This window comes from Cyprinus carpio, chromosome B19 (genome assembly GCF_018340385.1).
Source record: "Cyprinus carpio isolate SPL01 chromosome B19, ASM1834038v1, whole genome shotgun sequence".
In the NCBI taxonomy this organism is placed as follows: domain Eukaryota; kingdom Metazoa; phylum Chordata; class Actinopteri; order Cypriniformes; family Cyprinidae; genus Cyprinus; species Cyprinus carpio.
The window spans coordinates 28,893,586-28,919,878 of record NC_056615.1 but is presented as its reverse complement, the minus strand read 5'-3'; the positions used below and the strand labels follow the sequence as shown (position 1 = coordinate 28,919,878).

At 38.8% G+C, this 26,293-nt stretch overlaps 2 long non-coding RNA genes and 2 pseudogenes across 2 annotated transcripts; 2 read left to right on the top strand and 2 right to left on the bottom strand.

Annotated features, from left to right (window-relative positions):
- The window catches only part of LOC109070544, a 731,031-nt pseudogene that overhangs the window by 595,957 nt on the left and 108,781 nt on the right, over positions 1-26,293 (bottom strand).
- Positions 9,902-16,379, top strand: LOC109056070 (annotated as a pseudogene).
- On the bottom strand, positions 18,967-20,984 carry LOC122140795. The gene is made up of 3 exons (XR_006157373.1): positions 20,844-20,984; positions 20,693-20,748; positions 18,967-19,051 (listed from the first exon to the last, which is right to left on the bottom strand). It is a non-coding gene; the product is annotated as an uncharacterized LOC122140795 (long non-coding RNA).
- Positions 19,360-20,993, top strand: LOC122140801. Its single transcript, XR_006157380.1, has 2 exons — positions 19,360-20,281; positions 20,870-20,993. It is a non-coding gene; the product is annotated as an uncharacterized LOC122140801 (long non-coding RNA).

Below are 26,293 nucleotides of genomic sequence, written 5' to 3'. Positions count from 1 at the left end.
AAAGCGATGCAAATACGTGTACATATTAATGATGGACGAAGCAGCACTGAGCATACCAATCGGTGTATGACATCAAAGTACCGTGAGAGCGATTCAAAAGCACAAGAAGCCTCTGCTCTCTAGAGCTCTCACCGTACTTTGTCATACATACTTTGTCATTGTAGCTTCACCTTACCTCGCTCTCTTTACCGTTAAACTGACGCTTCGCACTCTGCTTCTGTGAACGGTAAACCCCGCCTACTTTGATTTGATTGGCCATCTCAGTCATTTTGACGCTGACGAGTGATGTTAGACTGCTGAGGCTTTGATCTGAAGCGCCTACAGCGGTTGCGCGCGCATCCATAGACTAGCACAAGTTAATTCTCACACTTTAATAGTATTTATAGCTCCTAACAGGCTGTGTGACTATGAGAAGTTATTATCTCAAAATGTACGTCAGGATGCAGTTTTCTCTATTGCTCGTGTGCCAGCGATTATCCCTCTGTGTGCCACTGTTGGCACGCATGTTGTAGGTTGCCGATCCCTGTTCTAAACATATCTGACTGATGATGATGATGATGATAGAAAGAAAGAATCAGGTTTGATCAATTGTGAGGAAACCACAAACCCATCAGTGTAGTTCATCTCAAACAGTTGTGCACTTTCTCTTGAATGTCACTGTGTGTAGCATTATGCTTTGACTTCACTGGATTAACCATAACAGTCAATACATTATCACTTCTCAGGCAGACTACAGCGGAATATGAAACCCTAAACTGTATGACCGTATCTGTGTTTTGTGGTGTTTTGTGTGTCAGAACAGATCAGCAGCCCATCTTTGGGGTTGGTTTCTAGTATGTGTTCAGATGGGGTTTCTCATTGAGGAGCGGTGTGCTCAGTGGCGTAGCCAGAATTTTATTTTTGGGCGGGCCTGGGCAAAAGTGAGCAGGCACTAGGCTAACTAACTTCCAGAGTAGTGCAAATCATCCTCAGCCCCCAACCGCAAACTCAAGGCAGGCGCGCAGATGGCACTAGGGACGGGGGGGGACATGACCCCCCCAGATTCATAGTAACCCGATCGGTCCTCCTCACTTGTCTCAATGAAAGGCTCTATTGGTAAACAGAGGATTAATCAGAGTTTCCGCTATGTACATTAGTCTAAGTAGTGGCGAACCTGCCCGCCATTCCTTAAACGTGTACTAAGCGATTTTTGAAACACGCTTTTGACCGCAGTGTCTGACAAAGTCCCAAAACACACTTGTAGCCAATCAGCAGTAAGGGGGCGTGTCTTGTCCTGATAGCGAGAAGAGAGCTCTCAATTTGAGTGCACAGGACGCATATTACATTACATTTACATTTAGTCATTTAGCAGACGCTTTTATTCAAAATTAGCATATTAGCAGATCGACTGTAGATTGAGAGAGATGGCAGATAAAAAAAGAGGAAAATATCAGAGAAACAAAACATTAAAAAGAAGGCTTACAATCAGGCAAGAGGTAGGACCCGCGTAAATATCGGAGCAGCTTTCCAGCGGAGCAGAGAAACTCAAGGAGTGGGAAGGGCTCGAAACGGACGCCGAGGTTGCTTTGTTTCTTTTGATAGGTGAGTGACGTTGATTTTGCTTTGTTTCACAAAACGTAGCCATGTTGGCTTTTGTTTGAATGTGCGTGTTTGTCATCTTCACTTGTTTCCGCGATCGTCGTTGCCATGGTTGCGTATGTACGTGTGGGGCGAAGATTTCAAAACAGGGGTGAGGTACGGTGGCCGAGAGAGCTCAACCCGCTGCAACTTCACAAAACACATTCAAATAGAAAAAGCACCAGCAAATTAAGAAAACATCTTCATCAGTTCGACAGCACACGTGCTGCAAATACTCACAACACAACGAAATACAAAAACAAGCTGCAAATACACACAACACAAACAAATACAGAAACGAGCTGCAAATACTCAACATTACCCCCCAACAAAACGAAAATGTACCTTTTTTTGGCGTATTGATTACCATTTGTATAACCACAGTTGTACAAATACCATGGTTAAACTATGGTTAGAGTAGAAAATCCATGGTTAATTTGTGCATCATTACAGTAACCATTTTTTGTTGTTGTTTCATTTTTATATAAGAAATGTATTTGTTAATTTAATTAATTTTAATAGTAAAACCATAGGCTATGGTTCATTTTTGTAAGTTGAAAAAGTAAGTTCACCAGCTTACATAACCGTTCACAGTTACAGTAATTGTGTATTTAGTCAGCTTATTTAGGCTAATAATATCCACACAAAAAAAGCAACAACAACAAAAACAACAACAAAAAAGCTAAGGAATCATATGATCAAGATGTTAAAATAAACAAAGATCTTTTCAGAGCAAACATTGATAAATTATGTCCCAGCCATATTTGTCACTTTACGGTTCCCTTAAATATTTCAAATGTGGTCTGTGTTTTTGCAGCACATTTCTTTATTTGTTTGTATTGTGAGTATCCGCAGCGCGTGTTGTCAAACTGATGAAGATGTTTTCATAATTTGCAGGTGTTTTTGTCATTTGCAGTGCGTTTAGCTCCCTCGGCCACCATAGCAGGTCCTGTTGGGGTATGGGTGTGTTTGTTTGGGTGCTAAAGAATCGGGTCAGGGCAGACGCAGGCTGAAGCACAATAATAATCTAACCATTACCAGTGGCGGACTGGGACAGTAAATCAGGCCGGGAATTTGACTCCACCCCAGGCCACCTCTGTTGGTGCAGTCACCACCACCCAATTCATGTGTCCACCAGACTGCTAAACTTGTAGGCTAACCCTGTTAGTTGATGTAACAGGTAGACTACCATACATAATATGAATGGATAATTAAATAAACCCTAAAAACTCACTAGGAATCCACCATCTATATCATCTTTCCCTGAATCCCTCTCTCTCTCACTCTGCACATCTAGTTTCTCTGCTATATGAAATAAGCACTTTCAATAATCTATATTAATTGTGCAGCCATCAATTGTATGTCCCCATGATCACAGTCCTCCAACTGATGATCTTATAAATCATAAAAGCACATATTGTTCTAAGAGTATAGTCAGCATGTTTAGTTTTGCTTCTAGCTTAAACTTTACCGGAAGGTTCCTGCTCTGACTCAAAAGCTGAACTGTCCACCCCCTTTTGTTCAAAAGCAGGAGCGCTTGGAGCACTAGTGCTACTGTTGCTTCCTTCGTCACCTTCAAAATAAATAAATAAACATTGTAGACTAGACTACATATTGTAGGCTGATACTTTCAAAAAATATATATTTTATCATATTATTAAGAATATTCTAACTACAAGGAACAGCACAAATAAATACAATAGAGTAAAGCTACAAATAAAATAAACTGACTTTCAGGGTTTTTTAGGTAGGTATAGCATAGTTTTTTAGGTACATAAATTGAATAAAGTATTTAAATGTAAAACAGCATTGCATTTTGGACTACAAATGAAAGATAAATCTTTATTAAAGTTACAAAAGCTTTTCAATCAAGAGCAGTGAGTGATTTCTTTGTTGTTGCTGTTCGATTAATATAAAGACTGTCACTTTAAAAGAATGCACTGATCCAGTGTTCGTATTCGTATTGAACAAGAGTGAATGGTTTGGCCACAGGTTTTTTTTTTTTTTTCTCTTCATCGCTGTTGTTGTAATGTCTTGGAAGCCAGAACGTTCATCCATCAACAGAAACATATATTAACTGAACCCTGTTTGTTTTACGTGTTATTTATAGTAACCCATATTACAGATGCTTTCTCAGATTTAAGTTGAACAGCGGTCCCAGCGCGTGCCGAGCCGTGTGTGGTGGAGAACCGAACAGTTCGATTTTTTCAGTGAACCGTCCCACCCCTAGTAAATATAATGTCAATGTAATGCTGACCGACCTGCTCCCTTACTGGTGAACATGGCTGGGATTTTGCATCAACTTAATGCGTCTGTGGCCAGGGCTTTTCTCTTTTTTTATACGTTCCCGCTCTGCTCCTCCTTTGCTTTTACGCTCTGTTTTTTTGCACGGTTTTCTAAGATGAAGCCTGCCTCTGTATATAGCCAATTAGGCAGTGCTTCGCTGATGTTGGGTCATGTGGTGGTGTCATTTTCACTCCGTGATCGCCTGATTCGTAGATTCATAAATCCGTCAATTAATTCGCAGTTGCATCCCAGCCTATTGCACATCAGCCTGATCGACTGCACAGCGGCAGCCGACAGGGCAGAATGACCATCAGGCCACCGGGAAATGTCCCGGTGCTCCCGATGGCCAGTCCGCCCCTGACCATTACTTTACCCACGTTCTCACTACACGCTGTTCTTTTGTCAAACACAGGACGATGGTGCTGTCACCGACGTTTACGTTTTCTGTGTGTGTATGTGCTACGACTCCTGACCCCGGGGTCCTCTGAGGTGCTGGTAGCTGTCTCAATTGTGCCTGTAGCGGTAACCATAGTGATCATATACAGGTGCATCTCAAAAAATTTTAATATCATGGAAAACTTCTTTATTTTTTGTAATTTAATTCAAAAAAGCAAACTTTCTTATATTCTAGATTCATTGCACACAAACTGAAATATTTCAAGAGTTTTTTGTTTTAATTCTGATGGTTACCACTTGCAGTTTAGAATTAAAAATTCAGTATCTCAAAAAAATTTGAATATTTTCAAAGATCAATCAAAAAAAGATTTACAAAACATAAATGTTCAAGATCTCCAAAGCAGGTTTAATTGTGCACTCAATATTTGGTTGGGGCTCCTTTTGCAGGAATTACTGCTTCAGTGCGGCGTGGCATGAAGGCGATCAGCCTGCTGTCTGGCCAATCAAGCACAGTAACATCATGGTCAGCAAACCACTTGGAAGTTATTGTGGCACTGTGGGCAGGTGCTAAAGTCCTGCTGCAAAATGAAATCAGCATCTCCATAAAGTTTGTGTCACGAAACGCACACACAGACAGTGAGATCCAATTGCAGTGTTTAATAGGTAGAATCCAAAATTGTAATCCAGACAGGCAAGGTCAAAAATAACAAAAGCAGTCCAAAACAAGAAACATGAAAAAACACTAGGAAACACGAGAAAGCAGGGCGACATAAACCAAGGACTCCATAAAACAGATAGAGACAGACCGGTATATATACACAGGTGAAAACGATGAAAGTGGGGACAGCTGGGTGCAATTAACAGGTGTGCAATTAACAGTGATGAATGGGACAAAGGCTTGTGGGAAATGTAGTGCCTGCAGTGGGGTGACTATGGGGAAGTGAGACCACTAGTGGACACCCAGGGAAACACAGACCAGACACTGTGACATTACCCCCCCTCTAAGGAGCAGATACCAGATGCTCCATCGAACACAAGAACAAACCAAAGAACACAGAGACCAGGAGGGAGGTGGACTGGTGGAGGATAAGGGGGAGGGACGGAGGGCCAGGTCCATAGGGGGAAACAGAGACTGGAAGTGAGGTGAAAAAAACACAAAAAAACAAAACAACAAAAAACAACAACAATGACAACAACAACAAGAAGACCAACAGGCAGATAAACAGGGGCAGAAGACAAGGAGGACCAATGCATAAACAGAAACATAAAGCCAAAAGAGAAAAAACAAAAAAAAAAAAAACACCAAAAAAACAACAACAACAAAACAAAGAGGCCAGGAGGGAACGAAAAGTTCAGGGGCCCAGGGCAGAGCCGACAGGGCCGGAATCCAGGGTGGAGCAGGTGGAACTGGAGCCCACCGGGATGGCACAGACGGACCTGGAGCCCACCACACCCGAGCAGACGGGACTGACGCCCCCCAGGGCGGAGCAGAGGACCACCACAGCCGTGCGGTCGAGACAAAAGCCCACCAAGGCGGCACAGAAGACCACCACAGCTGTGCGGCTGAGACAGAAGCCCACCAGGGCGGAGCAGAAGACCACCACAGCCGTGCGGTCGAGACAGTAGCCCACCAGGGCGGAGCAGAGGACTGGCACAGGAGAGCAAGTCTGGTCAGGTAAGGCTGAAATAGAGAACATGAACAGGTTAAGGGTGGCCTCCGTGGCCATGATGAGATGGTAGATGGTCTCCATGGCCATGTCAGGGCAGGCGGTGAGTTCCTGGATGGCCTCCATGGCCATGACAGGATAGGACGAGCGCTAAGGAAGTTCGACTGAGACATGATGAGGCTCTGGAAGTTCAGCTGAGATGCGAAGAGGCTCTGGTAGATCCGTGGTGATTTGACTGGGTTCAAGAAGATCAACTGTGGCTTGGCTTCGTTCAGGAAGATCAACTGTGGCTTGACTTCGTTCAAGAAGATCAACTGTGGCTTGACTTAGGAAGATGATTGGTGACTGGACCTTGCTCATGAAGATGATTGGTGACTTGACTTTGCTCATGAAGATCATTGGTGACTTGACTCTGCTCATGAAGATCATTGGTGACTTGACTCTGCCCATGAAGATCAATAGTGACTTGACTCTGCTCATGAAGATCATTGGTGACTTGACTCTGCTCATGAAGATCATTGGTGACTTGACTCTGCCCATGAAGATCAAGAGTGACTTGACTCTGCCCATGAAGATCATTGGTTACTTGACCTTGCCCATGAAGATCAAGAGTGACTTGACCTTGCCCATGAAGATCAAGAGTAACTTGACTTTGCCCATGAAGATCATTGGTGACTTGACTCTGCTCATGAAGATCATTGGTGACTTGACTCTGCCCATGAAGATGATTGGTGACTTGACTCTGCTCATGAAGATCATTGGTGACTTGACTCTGCTCATGAAGATCATTGGTGACTTGACTCTGCCCATGAAGATCATTGGGGTGACTTGACTCTGCTCATGAGATCATTGGTGACTTGACTTGCCATGAAGATCATTGGTGACTTGCTCTGCCCATGAAGATCAAGAGTGACTTGACTCTGCCCCATGAAGATCATTGGTTACTTGACCTTGCCCATGAAGATCAAGAGTGACTTGACCTTGCCCATGAAGATCAAGAGTAACTTGACTTTGCCCATGAAGATCAAGAGTGACTTGACTTGACTCAGGAGGTCTAACTGTGGTTTTGCTTGACTCATGGGTGTTAATGGTGACTTGACCTGACTCTGGAGGGTCAACAGGGACCTGACTCAACTCTGCAGGGTCAACGGTGATCTGACTAGACTCTGTGAAATCAGCGGTGACCTGGTCAGTGGGGACCTGACTCGACACTGGAGGGTCAACGGTGATCTGCCTAGACTCTGTGAGATCAGCGGGGACCTGGTCAACGGGGACCTGACTCGACTCTGGAGGGTCAACGGGGACCTGACTCGACTCTGGAGGGACCACGGGGACCTGGACAGTGGGGACCTGACTCGACTCTGGACGGTCAACGGTAATCTGACTAGACTCTGTGAAATCAGCGGGGACCTGGTCAACGGGGACCTGACTCGACTCTGGAGGGTCAACGGGGACCTGACTAGACTCTGTGAAATCAGCGGGGACCTGACTCGACTCTGGAGGGTCAACGGTGATCTGACTAGACTCTGTGAGATCAGCGGGGACCTGGGCAACGGGGACCTGACTCGACTCTGGAGGGTCAACGGGGACCTGACTCGACTCTGGAGGGTCAACGGGGACCTGACTCGACTCTGGAGGGTCAACAGGGACCTGGTCAATGGGGACCTGACTCGACTCTGGAGGGTCAGCGGGGAGCTGACTCGACTCTGGAGGGTCAATGGGGACCTGACTCGACTCTGGAGGGTCCACGGGGACCTGACTCGACTCTGGAGGGTCAACGGTGATCTGAATAGACTCTGTGAGATCAGCGGGGACCTGGTCAACAGGGACCTGACTCGACTCTGGAGGGTCAACGGGGACCTGACTAGACTTAGTGAAATCAGCGGAGACCTGACTCGACTCTGGAGGGTCAACGGTGATCTGACTAGACTCTGTGAGATCAGCGGGGACCTGGGCAACGGGGACCTGACTCGACTCTGGAGGGTCAATGGGGACCTGACTGACTCAACTCTGGAGGGTCAACGGGGACCTGACTACACTCTGTGAAATCAGCGGGGACCTGGTCAACGGGGACCTGACTCGACTCTGAAGGGTCAACGGGGACCTGACTCGACTCTGGGGGGTCAACGGGGGCCTGACTTGACTCTGGGGGGTCAACGGGGGCCTGACTCGACTCTGGGGGGTCAACGGGGGCCTGACTCGACTCTGGGGGGACCACGGGGACCTGACTCGACTCTGGGGGGACCACGGGGACCTGACTCGACTCTGGACGGTCACCTGTGGTGGCCATCTTGGGCAGTGGCTCTGGCCTGGCGGCCATCTCGTGCAGTGGCGCTGGGCCGGCGGCAGTGTTGGGGGTAACGAGGACTGTGGACCACTGAGCAACAGTCCAGTTGTTTTTCTCCTTACCCCAGATGGAATGCTTCTGATGTTTTTTCTGGTTCAGGAGTGGCATGGTTCTATGAATGTGACAGTTGTAGCCCTTTTCCTGAAGATGTCTGAGCATGGTGACTCTTGATGCGCTGACTCCGACTTCAGTCCACTCCTTGTGAAGCTCTTCCAAGTTCTTGAATAGGCTTTTCCTGACAATCTTCCCAAGGCTGTGGTCATCCCTGCTGCTTGTGCACCTTTTCCTACCACACTTTTTCCTTCCAGTCAACTTCCTATGAATATATTTTGATACAGCACTCTGTGAACAGCCAGCCCTTTCAGCAATGACCTTCTGTGACTTATCCTCCTTGTGGAGGGTGTTGATGATTGTCTTCTGGACAACTGTTGCATGTTCTAAACTAGCCCAAGTGGTACCCAGTATTTATACTCAAAATTAATCAAACTAATCAACCTCAAAAAGGAATATTCTAATTTTTTGAGATACTAAATTTTAAATTTTCTTGAGCTGTAAGTTGTAACCATCAGAAAAAAAAAAAAAAAAAAAAACTCTTGAAATATTTCAGTTTGTGTGCAATGAATCTAGAATATAAGAATGTTTGCTTTTTTGAATTAAATTACAAAAAATAAAAACCTTTTCTATGATATTTTTATTTTTTTAAGATGCACCTGTACAATCATCTATGACTGAGCTGGTGATTTTTCTGGACTGAAAAAACTTTGACTGCTGGACAGCTTGGCCCCCCCCCAGTTAAAAAATCCTATCTGCGCCCCTGACTCAAGGGTGGGTGTGTTGGAGGAGCTGGATACGTCACAATATTGTAAATATTTGTTTTAAACCAGGAAAGCCAGCCAATGAATATCACAAATTTTGCCCAAGAGTTAAGAGTTACATGGTGAACCTCTTAATCTCAATCGATTCTCTAGAAAGTGAAAGTAAAAACTGACGGCGCTTTTAGCATCTGACGCTGCATTAACGGCGCATATTCTCTCAGAGATGAAGAGAGATGAAACTCCTTAATGTGCTGATAACGGTAGCCTATAGGCCTAGGCTATAGCTAAATGTTTTAATGTACTGCCTTAGTATTTCTCTAAACCTGTGGCCAATGAGGAAGAGCGAATCTGTATAGGCTATCGCGTCAGTGGTAGGGAAAAAAAATAAATATTAATCAATAAATAAATACAGAGAAAAGGCCTTTTTTTTTTTTTTTTTAATGTATTTCGTGTTAATCAGGTTTTTTTTTTTTTTTTTTTTTTTTTTTTTAAAAAATTCGGTGCAGTTACTTATTAAATTAAATAATTAGTGAAACTCTAATAGATAAAAGCCGGCAATAAATTTCCATTCATTGATGATTGTCAGTGTTAATCAACACAGAGAAGAGTTTTAATTATAGGCCTATACATTTTCATTGTATAAATAAAAGCAAACATCAGCCTTTCTTTAAGGAAGGGGAAGTCCGGCTTGTTGGTTGCTTACCACCTTGTGCATCATCATGTAATTTGGTGTCTTGTCTGCAAGATATTTCCGGGTGGATATACTACAACTAATGTGGCGGAGCATTGACCGTGAGTGTTTATTTAAGAGTTTTTAATTTCAGTTGTCATGATTTGTAATAATAAGTGGGAATTTGTGGAAAATAACGGATCCATTTTCGCTTGACTGAATTTATATTAGAGGGGCGGACCAGATACCGTTTGTCAGGCCTCGTTCATGTTACAGCGTGTCACAGAGTGAGTTCATTTATTTTGTTTATATTATAAATATTATTGTGCCACTCAAAGAAGAGAGAGAAACATTTTGTAATGTTTAATATTATGTCAGCAATAACATATAATTTGTTAATAAGGCTAAATAGGAACACATTTTTGATACCATGATTGACACTGTATAAATGATTAATGAGGTGTAAACTGGGATTCAGTTCATGATTTATTGAGTTAAGTGGGCTAATGTTATGTACTATGAATGTTTCTATGTTTTGTCTACTATTACAGAATAGCATCCAAAAGCCACTACCGTTGTTTACTAGGTATCTATTTCATACAGGGCTATTTTTTGTGTGTTTTCATTTTTTTTCTCTGTTGATGTTGGAGATCTTTATAATCTTGAGAAGGAATGTGATTTAAGGAGAAATGTGTATTAAACCCCTTTTCTAATCAGCCGAATTTCACCCAAAGGGAGTGTTGCATCTAGTTGGCTAACTGTTTTATTTGTTTTATTTATTTTTCTTTAAACTGATAGTAGGCCATTGTAAAAAATATTTACAGTGTATTTGGAGCCTTGTGTTACGTTTGATCTCTTTTTATTATTTCTTGTAAACTTGGTTTATTATGAAAGATACTACGCAGGGGAAATTTCACAGTCATTTAATGCTGTGTGCTTCTCTTCGGAGGCATAAAGAACCCCTGTTAGATGTATGGCTGTGCTGGAGTGTTTGTCATAGTGTGAAGGTTTACACGGCCACATAAAAGAAATACAATTAAAAAAATCTTTGCGAGGAAGACTGGCAACAGCTTAAATTAAATAAACAAAACATACAAAACAAACCAAATGAAACAAAACACCGACTGAAAACACTGAGCTCAAATGACATTCATAACCGGCCTGACAGTAGAGTGTTCCCGGCTTCATAGAATGAACCAGTTCACGCGTGGAACATAAAGTCTTACCGTTACTTGCGGACTGATGGACGGGCTCTCTCCCTCGTCAGTGTGAGTCTTTAAAAGTCTTTATTTATATTATTCATTTATTTTACAGAATTATGCATTGCTGCTGTTTTTCTGAGATTTTCTAACACAGCTGCAAATTACAGTCCAACTGAATGGGTGAACGCACAAATTTACATGACACACCCGAAACAGCCTGGATAACGCTTGGCTAACACTGCTGTCAATCAAACTAATGCGAAAACACATTTTATTTATTTTTGTTATTTGAAATGATATAAAGTTAATCTAATTGGGTTTAAAATTAGAGTGAAACAATAAAGGTATTTCAGCAATATATTTATTTGTATAATAAAGTGGGCGGGCCTGTGCCCGTCAGTCACAGTCCGCCGCCCACGCCCCCGTCAGTCCCGTCCGCTGCCTACGCCCCTGGGTGTGCTGTTGCTGAATGATAAGACTTTCAGTGGTCGACAAAATAAAATCCCACAGATTCAATAATTAGTGTTGAGTTTCTATACTGTTTGAAAATCGAAGAATCCTCTAATTCACATCTCTACCATCCATAAGCCATTTCAAAATAAATATATTTGCCTTTACCTCTGAGATGGTCAGATGTTTCCGAAATCCTTCAACGGTATCTGAGCTATCACAGTCAGGTCCTGACGACTTCGACAGCAGTCTTTTTCAGGTTCAGATAATAGGTTACTAATAATAAATCACTGTGGGGCGCGAGGCAGCAGTCTCTTTCATGTGGCTGTCAACATCTTCCTTTCAGACTGGTTCGATTAGCATGCGTGAGCTGTGATGATCTCACGAAACAACGGGTGTGATGCATCAGTGTGGCGCACTGCGCACAACTAACAAACTAAAAACAAAACAGACGATCTACATTTAAAACTACTATTACAAATTTCAGCGCTTTAATACCAGAACCGTAACTCTGTATGTTGTCACTTCAAGAAAATCAAAAAAAAAAAACACCCTGAGAAAATAAAGATATTTACGCATAGGGTGACCAGATGAGATTGGCTGAAATTCGGGAGGGGGGGGGGGGGGGGGGTCTGCGGTCTGGGGTGACGGGATGGGGGGCTTCTATGATATTAGACTGCGTAGCCTATAATAAAAGATAATGAATTTCAAACCTGAAGCAAACATATTTTTATTCAAAGATCAACAGTCTGTCATTAGTCTTTAGTCTGCCACAAAAAAACAACAATATTAAAATCATGAACTCAAATGTCATTGTGAAAAGAAAAAGAAACAACAATGACTGTTGTAAGTAACAGTGCGTAAATCAGACCTTTCTGTATAGCCTAACGCTAATAAGCTTAAACGAAAATAATGAAATAATTGTGTAGTGAAGTATTTTTTTGTTTTTTTGTATCGTTTTTGCTTTTTAGCAGCGTGTTGGGGTTCCGGTACACCAGCCATGCCAACGGAATGGATGAAAATTAGCTTATCAATGCATATCTAAATTCGCGCCTACGGTATTTTTTTAGAACTTAGAAAAAAGATGCTGCAGCCAATGAGCAGCCGGCGGGGGCTGGTTGCAGGACGACTCAACCTCCGCAGACAGTTTTTAATGTTTATCAGACAATAACTTCTCAAGATTTTGCTTTAGTATAATTTTCGGGACAATTAGGGCCAGATTCGGGACAACAGTTTAGATTTCGGGACTGTCCCGAATTTTTCGGGACGTCTGGTCACCCTATTTACGCATGACTAAAAAACACAAAAATAATGCTCTATGAACCATTTTATGTGTTAAATACGGTCTCAAAATCTACTAACGAGGTTTGGAAAAATTTGAGGGAATTTTGAAATGGAAAAATGTGTAGGAACCCTGTTAAAAGTTCCTAGAGACACAAGCTGTCAGTCTTTATTCCTTAACTTAAAATGTGTTGTACCAGAAAAACCTTGTGATGTTGTTGAAAGAAAAAGCACAAATATCATAAAATGTTTGTGATCAGAACAAATGTGAGGAAAAACCTGCATTTTACAGTCAAAGACTTTCAAGATGACCCAAATGAAAGGCGGAAAAAAAACATTTCACTACAGTGTATAAGAAGAACACTAGACAAGTATGGCTTCGTGATGGGGCATCTTGCCAAGGGCCACTCTTGACCAAAAAAAAGACAAAGCTTCAGCAGAAGGACATCATCTTTTAAACCGATCAATCAGTGGTTTGTCTGGTGAAAAAAAAGACAAAGCTTCAGCAGAAGGACATCATCATTTTGGACCCATGGATCAGCAGAATGTCTGGTGCAAAAAAGGCAAACCTTGTAAGCAGAAGAACAGAACAGCATCACCATAGTCAAACATTGAGTTGGACAGGTCCTTTTATGGGGGTCCTTTTATGCCAGGACGTGGAAATCAAGATTGTATGTAAGGACTATCATGGAATTCTTTAAAGTATCAGGCCATTTTGGCAAGAATTTGTGACTGAAGCTGATGATCAATGGACTTTCCTGCAGAACAGGCATCCAAAGTATCATCCAAATCTACTTATGCCTGGTTCAGAGATCAGTTATAGAATGTCTTGAGTGGCCTGTTCAGTCTCCAGATTTAATTCTTATTAAAAATATTTGTTTTGAATTGAAAGAAAGCAGTTGCAAATGAAAAACCAAACATTATCAGTGATCTGAAAGCTTTTCGGGGTGAGGATAAGAGGACAACTTCTAAGCACTTCAGGCAACGTGTGAAGGTTATAAAGAATAGAGATTCTGCACCCAAATTTGGACTTTTGACTAAATAAACTTTTTACTAAAATAAAAAATTTAACCCCCAAATTTTAAACAACACTCAGATGTACACTATCAAATAGTACACTATTAGAGAAAGTTTATGAATACACATTTGAGTAATTCTGAAATGTAAGTTGTCGTGAATAATGGAAAGAGAGAGAGAGAGGACCCGCCCCCCCGCCCCCAATCTAATTGGCTCTAAATGTTTAAAATTATTCAACCCCAAAAAGTCAAATTCGGTGCAGAAGGATGCCTTTGTTGATTTTTTCACTAAATGTAATTCTCTGCAGCAAATTTTCTTACAGGTCAAGGGGGCTGAATTATTATTATTATTTTTTTTTCTACATTCATTCATTCATTTATATATGTTATGCCTTTTGGGGGGGGGGGGGGTATTGTAAATATTATCAAAGATGGTGAACGGACTTGAAAATATATTATTTAGGTAGCACTTTATAATAATTAACTAACACGTTAATACACTTTAATACATAACTACACATTAACTAATCCAAACCATACTGTAAACGTGTTACAATTATTTGTTTTTTGGTTTTTAAGTATACGTATATAGGGTTCACAAAACACTGTTAAATTAAACAGAAAAGCAGTTCATCATTATTCGTCGCAGCAAACAAAACAAATAATAACCTTTTCTTTACCTGAATCCTGCGTAAAGTGTGTTTGGACCAGGCTCGGTTGCAGAATCACATTTGTGCCTCTGAAATGATCTTTTTCTATATAGTGTAGTAGTTAGCTTTGTCTGTGTTGTACTTGGCCGCTTGTCAAGCATGAAAAACACAAGTTTTATTTAAATTCTGAATATATTATCATATACAGCATGCAAAGAGTGCTCCCTTCAAATTTATTAAAAACAGTCACTCATTCATCACGATTTCACAAGTTTCACAAAAAACAACAAAAACAAAAAAAAACACACAAACACATCAGATCTGTGGCCATGCCCAGTCCCTTCTTGCCATCACAAGTATACAATTCATTAAACACTCCCCTGGACAGAAACAGTGTATTAATGTGTTGTGTTTCTAACAGGATTGGAGTGAAAAACAGAAGAGCAGTTGGACGCCGCCGCCATTTAATTAACAATGGGAAGAATTAAAGATTACATTACTTACAGACAAATAGATCTGTTTTTGTGTGTGTTTTCTGTTGTTTTTGATCCAAGGACTTTTTGCTACTATCAGACAATATGCTTATTGCTTAAGGGTGATCACAAAGCAATTTTATTATGCTATAGAGAGAAAATTTAAAAAAGTTTAAAAACTACACAAGTTGTTCTGAAAAGGCAACAGAAATCGCTAAACTTAGATATAATTCTCTCTGAAATTAGTATATGTCTTTGTGTACAGTACTGTAGCTATTTTTTGGTAAAGTTAGCAGTTTCACTTTCTTTATCTATTCACAAGCACAATGATATTGTGTTATTTTAGATGAAACAGTATGATAATATAATTTGACTAATTTAAATGACTGTAACTTTTTTATATATATATCACACCTGATATTGTCTCCTAAAGGATAGGAATCTAAAGCCTGGAGACGTCATTGAAATCTTCAGAGATGGATATCAGCACTGGGCGATCTATGTTGGAGATGGATATGTGATTCATCTGGTCACAGCCTGTGAGGTTTTTTGTTTGTTTGTTATTACACGCTTATTGAGCTAAACTTGTATTGAATCTGACACTTTCCATTTGAGTCATGATTGTTTTTACTCTTTCATTTCGTTCTCTACAGCTGGACACGGCGACTCTGGGTCCAGCAGTAAGCCAAGGAAAGATAACAAGGTCACAGTGAAGAAAGAAAAACTGCAGGATGTGGCTGGCAAGGATAAATACCGTATCAACAATCATCTAGATGACACATATGAGCCACGTCCCATTGAAGATATTCTACAGGAAGCAGAAAGTTTTGTGGGAAAGGAATTTTCATATAATGTGGTAAAAAGCAACTGTGAGCACTGAGCACTGTGCTACACTGGTGAGATACGGAAATCCACAATCCAAGCAGGTACAGTTTAGCATGACCTTACATACAGAATTATATTGTACTCATAAATGTCTCAAAATCACAGAAGTACAGACTGTATTATGGCAAAATGTTTAAAATAATTTTATTATAAGGATTAAATTCACAATAGCAAGTTCTCACACAGTGACGATATAGTGAACATAAATACTTCTCTTAGTAGCCTTCTCTTACTCTTTGCCTACATAAACAGGTGCATCTCAATAAATTAGAATGTCGTGGAAAAATTGGTGGGTTTTTGTTAAATGTGAGCCAAAATCATCACAGTTAAAAGAACTAAAGACTTAAAGTACTTCAGTCTGTGTGCATTGAATTTATTTAATACATGAGTTTCACAATTGTAGTTGAAATACTGAAATAAATGAACTTTTCCACGACATTCTAATTTATTGAGATGCACCTGTATACTCATTAAGGCCCACACTCCACCCAGTGGTCAAAAACAGAATTACAATAGACATAATGGCTCTCTTTCTTAAAGGTGCAAGATCTTGCTGCTGCAGCGCTTGTCTTTGGAATCCTGGCTCTAGCCACTATAAGAAAAAAACAGAATCAGAATCAGTAAGCATGAAGATGGGAAATGAAGAAATAAAAGTACAGTTGTGGATGCATTTGATTCTTTAAAGTCAGTAAATGTCTGGTTCACTTTATTACATTTAAATCGTTCAGATAAACATCCTTACTGGCACTGGCATCCTTGCTTTTATTAATTTTATGGTTTCAAAATTCAAAAGACAATGAGAAGCACACACAATGAACAGTGGGAAATGAAGAACTAAGAGTACAGTTGTGGAGGCATTTGATTATTCAATGTTTGCAATTAAATTTAAATAAACAATTTAAATAAACAGTTAAACTTAAAGTCCAAGCACCAGTGATCCATGTGTCTCAATATTGATCTCACTGGTTTACATTACAAGCATCAGAATGTGTTCATATAAATATCAGCATCTGCAGTAAATTGTAAAATACATTACCAAGAATCAAGCAGTAATTCACATATCAGGGTGATAATAACGTGCTTATCTGTAGGATCAGAGATGGAGACTGCCATCTAGTGGAACAACAGCTGCTTTGTGTGTGGATCAGAGATATTAGTGTGTGGGTTGAGTCAGACTAAAAGAGCGGAACAAAAGTCTCAGTTCAAATGAATCAATAAGGACTACCTCAGAGAAGACATCAGTGAAAGCTTGTGTGCCACTTGATCTACAGATGTTTGCGTGTGGATAGTAAGATGCATTTGTAATATTTGAGATCATGGATAATGGAGTACTTGTGCTGAGCTTCACTTCCATTTTGAACTGAATGCTATTTTAATAAATCGTACAATAAACAATTATCCACTGCTCTTGCATAACTGGTTTAATCCGCAGGGAATGCATGAAAACGTCTTGAATCTTGAATGCAGAGTAAGTGCTTTGGATGAAAATGCATCAGTGTTAATGTAAATGTCACACTCACCTGCTGTTACAACATAGAGATGAATGGTAAAGGTTAATGAATCTAAAGCACAAACACTGACTGATTCAGAGAGAGTCATTCATGTAGTCATACTAGAAACAAATCATGCTCTGTAATTAATGAATTCCCTTAAATGAACTAATATTACACGTCTCTTTGAGCAGCGATGAATCTTTCCTCAGATAAAGTCACCATCATACACACTTAAAACCAACCACTTCTTCTTACACCCCGTCAGGACCTGTAGCAGTCATATACATCATGTTAGTCCAGATTATTGTCTGAAAAAGGTCTCTAGATTCAGGTGAGACATTTAAAATGAAGTTAACTCTATTCTCTGCTAGAGATTCACTCTCCTACAGCCAAGAACAGAAAGCAGTGGACAAAGTGAAAGTAAACAGATTTATTGAATAGATATACAGGAGTCGTGTGTTTGTTGGCATTGAACAGGTGTTAAACTAGAGAATCAGCAGCCTGACAGTGTCTCCAGTCTGTAGATGGAAACATCACATCATCTCTCTGATGGAGATGATTACAGAGAAAAATACACAAATCATGAGACAGTACAGAGCCCTTACACAATGTGACATCAATGGACTGATAAATACATAACAACACACATGCACCACAATTATTCTAAATTTAAACATATAATTGTACCTTTTCCAGATTAAAATGGTTTGTGAAAGCTTTAATATCTTTATAAGCGAATGCAACAGCAAAGATGTTAAAATAATCGCTGAGCTTCTTATATATAAAATCATTATATTTGTCATCAGCTATTTCACACCACTTAGAATGAAAATGTGAACAAATATTTTCAGCAACTTCTCTAGTAAAATTATAATTTTTTAGTTGTGTCTTTATATTATTAGTTTGTTTTTCTCCGAAGCTCTTAAACTCATGTAATAAAATTGGATTACTGGGAAATTTAATTTTTAATTCAATTTTCTAGATCTGGTTTAATTTTTCCTTCATTTCTTTTATTATATCATTTTTGAACCTTTCTTGGTCTTTATCTCCCAGGAAAAATGTAAATTTTGATCTAGAATATTGTTTCATAACTTGTTTCATTAATCTCAATATTTTATTACGAGAATCTTCATAATTTTTACTCAGTTTATCTGACTAAGCTCTACTAAAGCTCTTTATTGTTTGTGCTGTACTTCCTGTCGCACCATAAATGTCCTGGAAAGTAATGTAAATATCTATATTTAAATTCATTATACATATCTTTAGAGAAATTAGCTAGCTGGGTCATGCAAGGACACAACTTTCCCTTTATGCCTAAACAGGGACTATATTTAGTAAATATATAAATAGCTTTTATTATTCTCTTCTTCTTCTTCATATCCTTAATTTGTCTTTCTTTTTAAATTATTTATGCATTTGATGCTCGCTGTGATGTATATCGGGATATTTACCATTCTGACCAACCTTTTTTTGGCTTAAAGGGTCCGATTAATATACGTTCTCCTGTTTTAAGTTCAATCACTGAAAATGCATATACACTTTAAAAAAAACTTTTCATAGATTTTAAAGTGCCTTATAAAATATGACATTTTAGAAGACAGAGTTTGATTGACAGGAAAAAAAATATTTTTGAGAAAAAAATTATAATTATTTAAATAATGAATACAATTCAAATCAATTCGATGAACTACTTTTTGTAACAATAACATTCTGTTACTCAAATCAATAAGTTCGATAGTGTCACTTTCTTCTTTTATCCACGAATCATCCAGATTCTTTGCATCCTGCAAAGCCTTCTTCATTCTGACAACACACTGAGAGTGAAATCAAAGGAATAAACAAATTTATTGTAGATTATATTAATAATTTCACACAACTGATAACCGTATATAGCAGACAAAGAGAGTCTTTGATTTAGTATTTAAATTTTATAACCAACAATAACAAACAAGTTCATCTAACATCATGCAATTTCTTTAATTATATGTCTTTAATTATAAAAAGTTTTTCTGACCATTAGGCTGAATCTAATAAATATATATATAAATATATATAATATATATAAATATAGATGATATATATTATATATATATAAATATAAAAAAATATATACATAATTTGTTCACTTAGAAATAAAAACTCAATATTTTGAGTAAAACAAATCATTTTTACCCCCTTGTATTCCTTTTAATACTGTAAATATGCATACACACTGTATATACAGTGTATTTTTGCAAACACATGTTTGTGTGAGTGCTGTGACAAACTCCACACAAGACAGTCGTGTTGGTGTTACAATATCTCTGTCTGAAGTTTGGTGTGTATGGCTAATCAGTTTTTGTGTTAAGTTACTATGCAAAAACACCAGAAGAGTTCAAATAGTTTTAAACGAAGTGTTTGCTTTTGCAAGAGATGCATAATGTTTTGCATGTTGCATGCGTGTTTTGTGGTTTTGTGTGTAGAGTTCAGAGAAATGGAGCCCTGGTTCTGTCTCTCATTGGTTGGATTGTGTCATGTGACCCTGATTGTTTGGTGTATATGTAGCCCTCATGTAGCCTTTGTCTCTTGTCGTGTGTTGATGTTGTAACCTGCTGTCGGTGAGTCAAGTCTAAATCATTAAAGGAGTGGTTGACTGTTTCTTTTCTAGGCTTGATTGTGTTTATGGGGTGCAGTCTAAGATGTGTTCATGCTTCAGTTTAAAAAAAAATGCATAATTTTTCACATAATTTAGCTTTATTCCACACCGATCTGCCCCTTCTCTGACAAAAGCCTTGATTATTTCCTGTTATTGTGAAGCGCCTCCCTCAGAAATACACGATGGGCTGAGATTGGTCAGATGGCTCAGTGTGCTGTGATTGGCTAAACTGCCTCGAGCGCGTCTGAACATCCCGCCCCTCTCAAGCTCAGAATGTGCTCCGGTTTTATTGTAAACAATGACGTCCTCTATATTGCTCATCAATGTGAGCTTGATTGAGACGCAGAGAATATTATGAAGAGGATCGCGCAGAACCTGTGCAAGCACGGCTCTTAATGGTATGTTTGTTTGTTGTTGTCTCATAAAACTATGTAAAAACTTTAAGAAATACAAAAAAAGACGATATCTCTGTTAACATCCAACTCCCAAACCTTCAACATATTGTTCATACACAAATTATCATCAAACAGCAACATTACAAACTAACTAACGTTAAAAAAGTGAAATCGCAATCAACCAACCCTTTAAAGGATTTGTATCGTCTTATCATATACAGTAAGATTTAATTTATGATTATTTCTAAACATTCACTCATCATCGCTATTTGATCCAGTAAAACTATACATAAATTAAATCATTACACATGCACTGCATTAATTTCCTACTCGAACGGTGTCACAGTCACAAAGAAACTTAGCAGTGTACAGTATAAAATAAAATCAGTAAAAAGTCAGCTTAAAAATACTTACGGATGAATATGGTCAGTTTGTGGTAGATTAAGGTCAGAGTTTTCTGGTGAAGAGCTCTATAATGGGAACAAGGAATCAGAACTATGAGACATTAGCAGAAACTCATAAGCACTGTGATCCAAACTAATGCAATCAGAGCAGAATATCTCACCATGTTTTTTTATTTTATTTTTGTAGTTCCTGGGGCAGGAGCCACCAAGACACCACTTTCTCTTGATAGAGAGGATCTGTATGCCGGCCTACATTTATACCTCTCAGATCGTAGACCTGTCCATCAGATGAACCTCCTGCCCAAGGATCTGTTTTGTAATTGTAATAAAAAGTTCTTTTCCTTAAAGAAGTTGCCTTTGAAGGATCATGGAAACTGGACAAAGCTGGTAAATGAAAGCTCATTTATAGTCTGCTCAGAATGAAAAAGGCAGAACCCTTTCGGTGATGACTATGTGAATCATGACACATAAAGCTGTTTATCTCGATTAACGTGTCCCTTCAGGTATTGAACAATGCCAAGAACGCCTGCCAAGAGCGATAACGATCACATCACTTTCCTTGATTGTCGTGAATTCACAAGTCCCTGAATCAAGCATCTGCTTACTGCAAAGTCAGTAAAGCTTTCTTCCTGAATACAATGAGCTTTGGCAATGCAAAAATATTCTAAACATTTTTTTATTTGATCACTCTTAGTCGGTGTGAATCTTTTCCCTCTTTTTTAGCATTTTGCACATTCATAATACTCTACAATAGGTAATGCTTGTTTCGTGGTTTCAGGAGACACGATCGTGTTAGATCTACATGTTAGTAAAGAAACCAACAGGTTTTGACTTTTTCTGTGAACTGTTCTTTGTGAAGCACTCGCTGAACCTACAAGTCAAAATGGGACAAGCATTTACAAGAAAACAACTTGTGACGATATATCCACACTCCATCGCTTTTCATGAATGGAAATAATTTAGTTGACCATGAGCAATAGTTGTGCTTTGAAAAAACCGTTTTTGTAATTTTTTTTTTGTCGTTTTTTTTTTTTTTTTTGTTTTATTTTTTTTTTTTTTACGAACTTTTTAAACCGTTTTTGAAGTGACAGCATTAGAGAGTAACCAGATAACTTTAACCTAAACCATTAACAGCCTTACTGGAAGAACATTTGCAAGTTGCATGTACACTCTGACAGAATGCTCTCAGCAGGAATGTCAGCTACAGAACGTAATCCAGCATGTTAACTTATTTCCAATCTCCCCAATCTAAAACCCGTTTCACAGTACTTCCATGCAGTCTACTTAATACATGTCATGCAACGATAGATCAATACAGTATGAAGATTTTTTTCTGTGTTTGTAGGTAGTTGTGTGCGTGGCTGTGTTTCCTCCATGGATGCCGCAGATCAGGGCTTTGAGCGCTTTTCATGTTTTTCCTATAAAGTGAAACTGTACACACGTACACTACCTCACCAACTCATTCACGTGTCTGGTCGTTAAGCTGATTATATATTACTTTGAGCTAAAATATTTTATATCCTTCCTTATATGGCACTAGCATCCTATTTTGAGAAGCACAATGGGTGTTAACAGCCACAGTTCTAGTGTACATGACCGTCGTGAGGATAGATAAATATAGAATTCTGTCAAGAGAAATCCTTGACAAGTACACACATAAACAGATTTTCTGCTTCTCTATTTCATATCCATCAATAACTCATTGATTAACAGCATTTCAGATAAATCGCTGAAAGTGGACATCTGATAACTAAGAAAATATGAAAATTATAGGAGAATGATACTGGTATTAAAGAAAACATGTAGGGATGCTAATAACATGGAATCTGTTCCCTGTACCATTACTGTCTCACTAAATAATAAATATAAAACATATGAATATTCTAAGTTCAAATTTTCAATATGTAAACAATAGTATAAACCAAGTATTCTGTCTATGACTTGGAAAAATTTGAAAAAATTGAAAAAGGTGATTTGTCTCCCCTTACAAAAGAAGTTTATACAAAGTGTGCTCTTAGAGTAGACTTCTTTTAAACTAAAAATAGGAAGTATTGCTTTTAGTTACTTTTATGTACTTTTAGAAATTGGCTTTATGTAATCCTCAGAAATATAAATTAAAATGACATTTAAGTATACTCTGACATGTTACTACCAAACACGTCCTAATATCATTTGAGGTACTGTATACTTGCGTTGTCCCCGGTAGAATTCTGTGTTTTGTTGTTGTATACTGGAGAGGGCGCTAGTACACAATCTACCTGCACCCGAATCTCTGTGAAGAACCTGGGGTGAATACTACAACTCGATACCAAATTCCTCGACACGTCTGTGTGTGGTGGCTCTCGATCCGGCCTTGAACTCCAGCATCAGGCCATTCCTTGGTGGACATTTCCACTCAAACTTCTATGAATCGATTTTTGCCTTACCAAGCAGCCGATCTCATAAGGCCTGCGGGTGGTCTTAAATAAACCGTTTGATGTTGTGAGACATGACGTATTTCCTTCCACTCAACTTGTCTTTAACTCTTGGCTACAGCACTCTGTGAACACTTCTTTGGCAATGAATGTTTGTGGCGTTACCCTCCTTGTGAGGGTGTCAAGCTGATTGTCTTCTGGACAACTGTCAGATCAGCAGTCTTCCCCATGATTGTGTAGCCGAGTGAACCAAACTGAGAGAACATTCTGAATAGTGCTCAGGAAACCTTTTGTTAGGTGTGTTGAGGTTGATTACAATGATGGGAACCAAAGTCTTAAACACTTGCTTAATCTGTTTGCCTGATTAATGAATTGAAAAGGTTTTTTGTTTAATGTGAGCCAAATCATCACAATAAAACTTTTCAGGACATTCCTATTCATTGAGATAATCTGTAATAGCACTGAAATTTATTATACATGAATTTCACATGATCTTGAGGCCAATTGCTGAAAACAGCATGACTTTTCCACACACATCTTCATTTATCTGAGATGTCATACTCCTGTGTCAGTCAGCAAATCCATGCTTCCATCAGATCCTAGCTCTTTCTACACAGTCTCATCATTAATTTCGAATTCGGCAAAAGGACTTGAGATTTCCTAGCCACTTTGAGTCATCCTCAGTACTTTTTTCACCTGATGAGCGCTGTCGAATCACTGATGCCATAAATTAAAGGCTTGTTTCTTAGTGAAACCAAAGTTGCAGGAACTCTTGACCAGAACCTATGAACTCACAAATCCACTAGAAAAAAGATTCTATGAATGAAAAAGTCACTCACCACGAGTAATCTGAAAACGTCACAACAGCTCAAGCGCTTTCTTTCAATACTGTGTTAATACAATTATTAAACTATACATTAGTACTGTTCAACCTTAGACTATCTACACTGGACAATCTCAGACCGATTAATTTCGTTCTCTTGCTTTATACCCAACACAGATCACAAATGCAGGAGAACAGTGCAGGGAACAAGCTAAGAATTTATTAAACACAATCCACAGAATGTAATGTTTGGGGGTCCAAAAGAATGTCAAGGGACAAATTTGTAGCTTTTTATGCACACAGTGATGAACTAATCGACCATCAGTTCTGGCGATCGCATGAATAAGCCAAAGCAAACAGAAGTGACTGGCGGGCAATAATTTCTTCAAGGGTTTAGATAACAAGAGTGGAAATGTCAAACTAAGTTAGTGAAAACGAAGCTAACCAGACACATTGACACAACCAAGATTATTTACTCTTGCTTCAATAATTCTAATGAAGAATACCATACACACCGTGATCTTTTACAACAATCAATAAATAAACGTCACTGACAAAGTGAAGAGAGAGTAGCAGAGACCAGACTGATAGTTATGCAACAGTAGCTGGATTAATTCCAGTGAAACCTAGAGACAGAAAGAAAAGAAACAAAGAATAAAGAGAGAATTCAGCTCAAACTGTAATAAATGCATGAAAAATGCATCTAAATATTTTACTATTACAGTTTCGATTCCCCTGTACTCTAACACTTTCTACTTTTTCCCGATAAAATAGTTTGTTTACAGTGCTTTTAATATCATCAGAAGCTTCACGTTGAGATGGGAATGCTGAACATGACATCACAGAGCTTCAGTGTATACGGATTAGCAACATTTGACGTATAAATGTTTTATCTACTAGCATCATTATTATATATATTCATTATGTGTAATAGTTGCATCAGGGGCACTGTATGATGACTGTTACAAACCCATTTAAGACTTTTTCTTTTTTATAACCACTAACTTTCTTTCATCAAACTCTTCATCATTTCAAAAAATCTGTAGTTTTCCAAAACTTCTTCAGCTCAGTATGTCTCCCAATTTGGGCCAGCTGGTTTTACTCAACTGTAAACTGGTTCCAGAGAAGTAGAGCTGTTATTAATGCATTTGTAACTTCTTCTTATCTGCTTAAATTTAATAACAATAAATCTCTCTTCTAAAATGTAAATTTTGAAAGTTATGCAGATGCTTTTATCCAAAGCGACATTACAGTGCATTCAGGCTAACTTCAACTTTTACCCTAACGAACTCCACAGCGCATCATGCGTTACTCAACGCAAAAAGAACTAAGACTGAGCCACCGGAACTGTTATTTTCTAAACTTCTTGTACCAAAACATGCCGAAGATATGATTTTAAATTTTTTTGGACCTTTGGTTTTTATCTGCTGAAAATATACATTTTGATGTGGTGGTGTTCTTGTTATCAAGTCTTTGAACCATTGTAAAGTATTTTTAATTAGAGGATCAATCTCAGTTTCATCACTTTACTAAATATATCCAGCCCTAAAGAATTTTTCAAGTGACTAGTTGTAGCCAAATGTTATTTTTATTGATCAACAACACAAGTTTGTTGTGTATGTTCTTAGTACAGCTTTATAGCTCTTTGTCAGGCAATGGAAGTCAATAATAATATTGCATGTAAAACTGGGATACATTTATAATTCACAAGTTTTTGGCGAATCCCGATCTGTTTGAGGAAAACATTGGATTAACAGCGTTCATACACAACTTTGTGCACAGCACAGTGAATGAGACGCGCTGCTCTTGCATCCTCCGCTGCTCCTCTAATTTAGAAATAGAGAAATCAGACAGGGAACCTTTTAGTCTACTCTTTATATAAACCTCGAAGCACAGCATAAACGAGCATCCTCGTCCCTGAAGGTATTTAAACTCCAAAATTTAACATAATATAATATCTATACTAATCTAACACAGATCAAAGTTCATGCACCACCCGCGTCCTCATAACATCTTGGTAGCAGTATTACAACCAAGATAGCTGGGCATTGAAATTAGTCATTCACATCGTTTCTCTGGCCAGACACAGATCAACAGTTTTAAGTTCTAGAAATAGCAGTAAGCTGCCCTTTAGTTGAGAATCACAGTGGTTTTTTATAACATGAGGTCCTGACATCGTGGATCAAGTACATGGAGAAATGGTCACTTTATCTGCAAAGCCAAGATTCTTTATTAGGCTCTTGAGCCACACTACACACTGATTCAGTTCAATTATTCAATTCAAGTTTATTTGTAAAGCGCGCTTTTTTAACGATACAAATCATTAACAAAGCAACTGTTTTACAGAAAATTAAGTTTTCTAACAATATTTAGT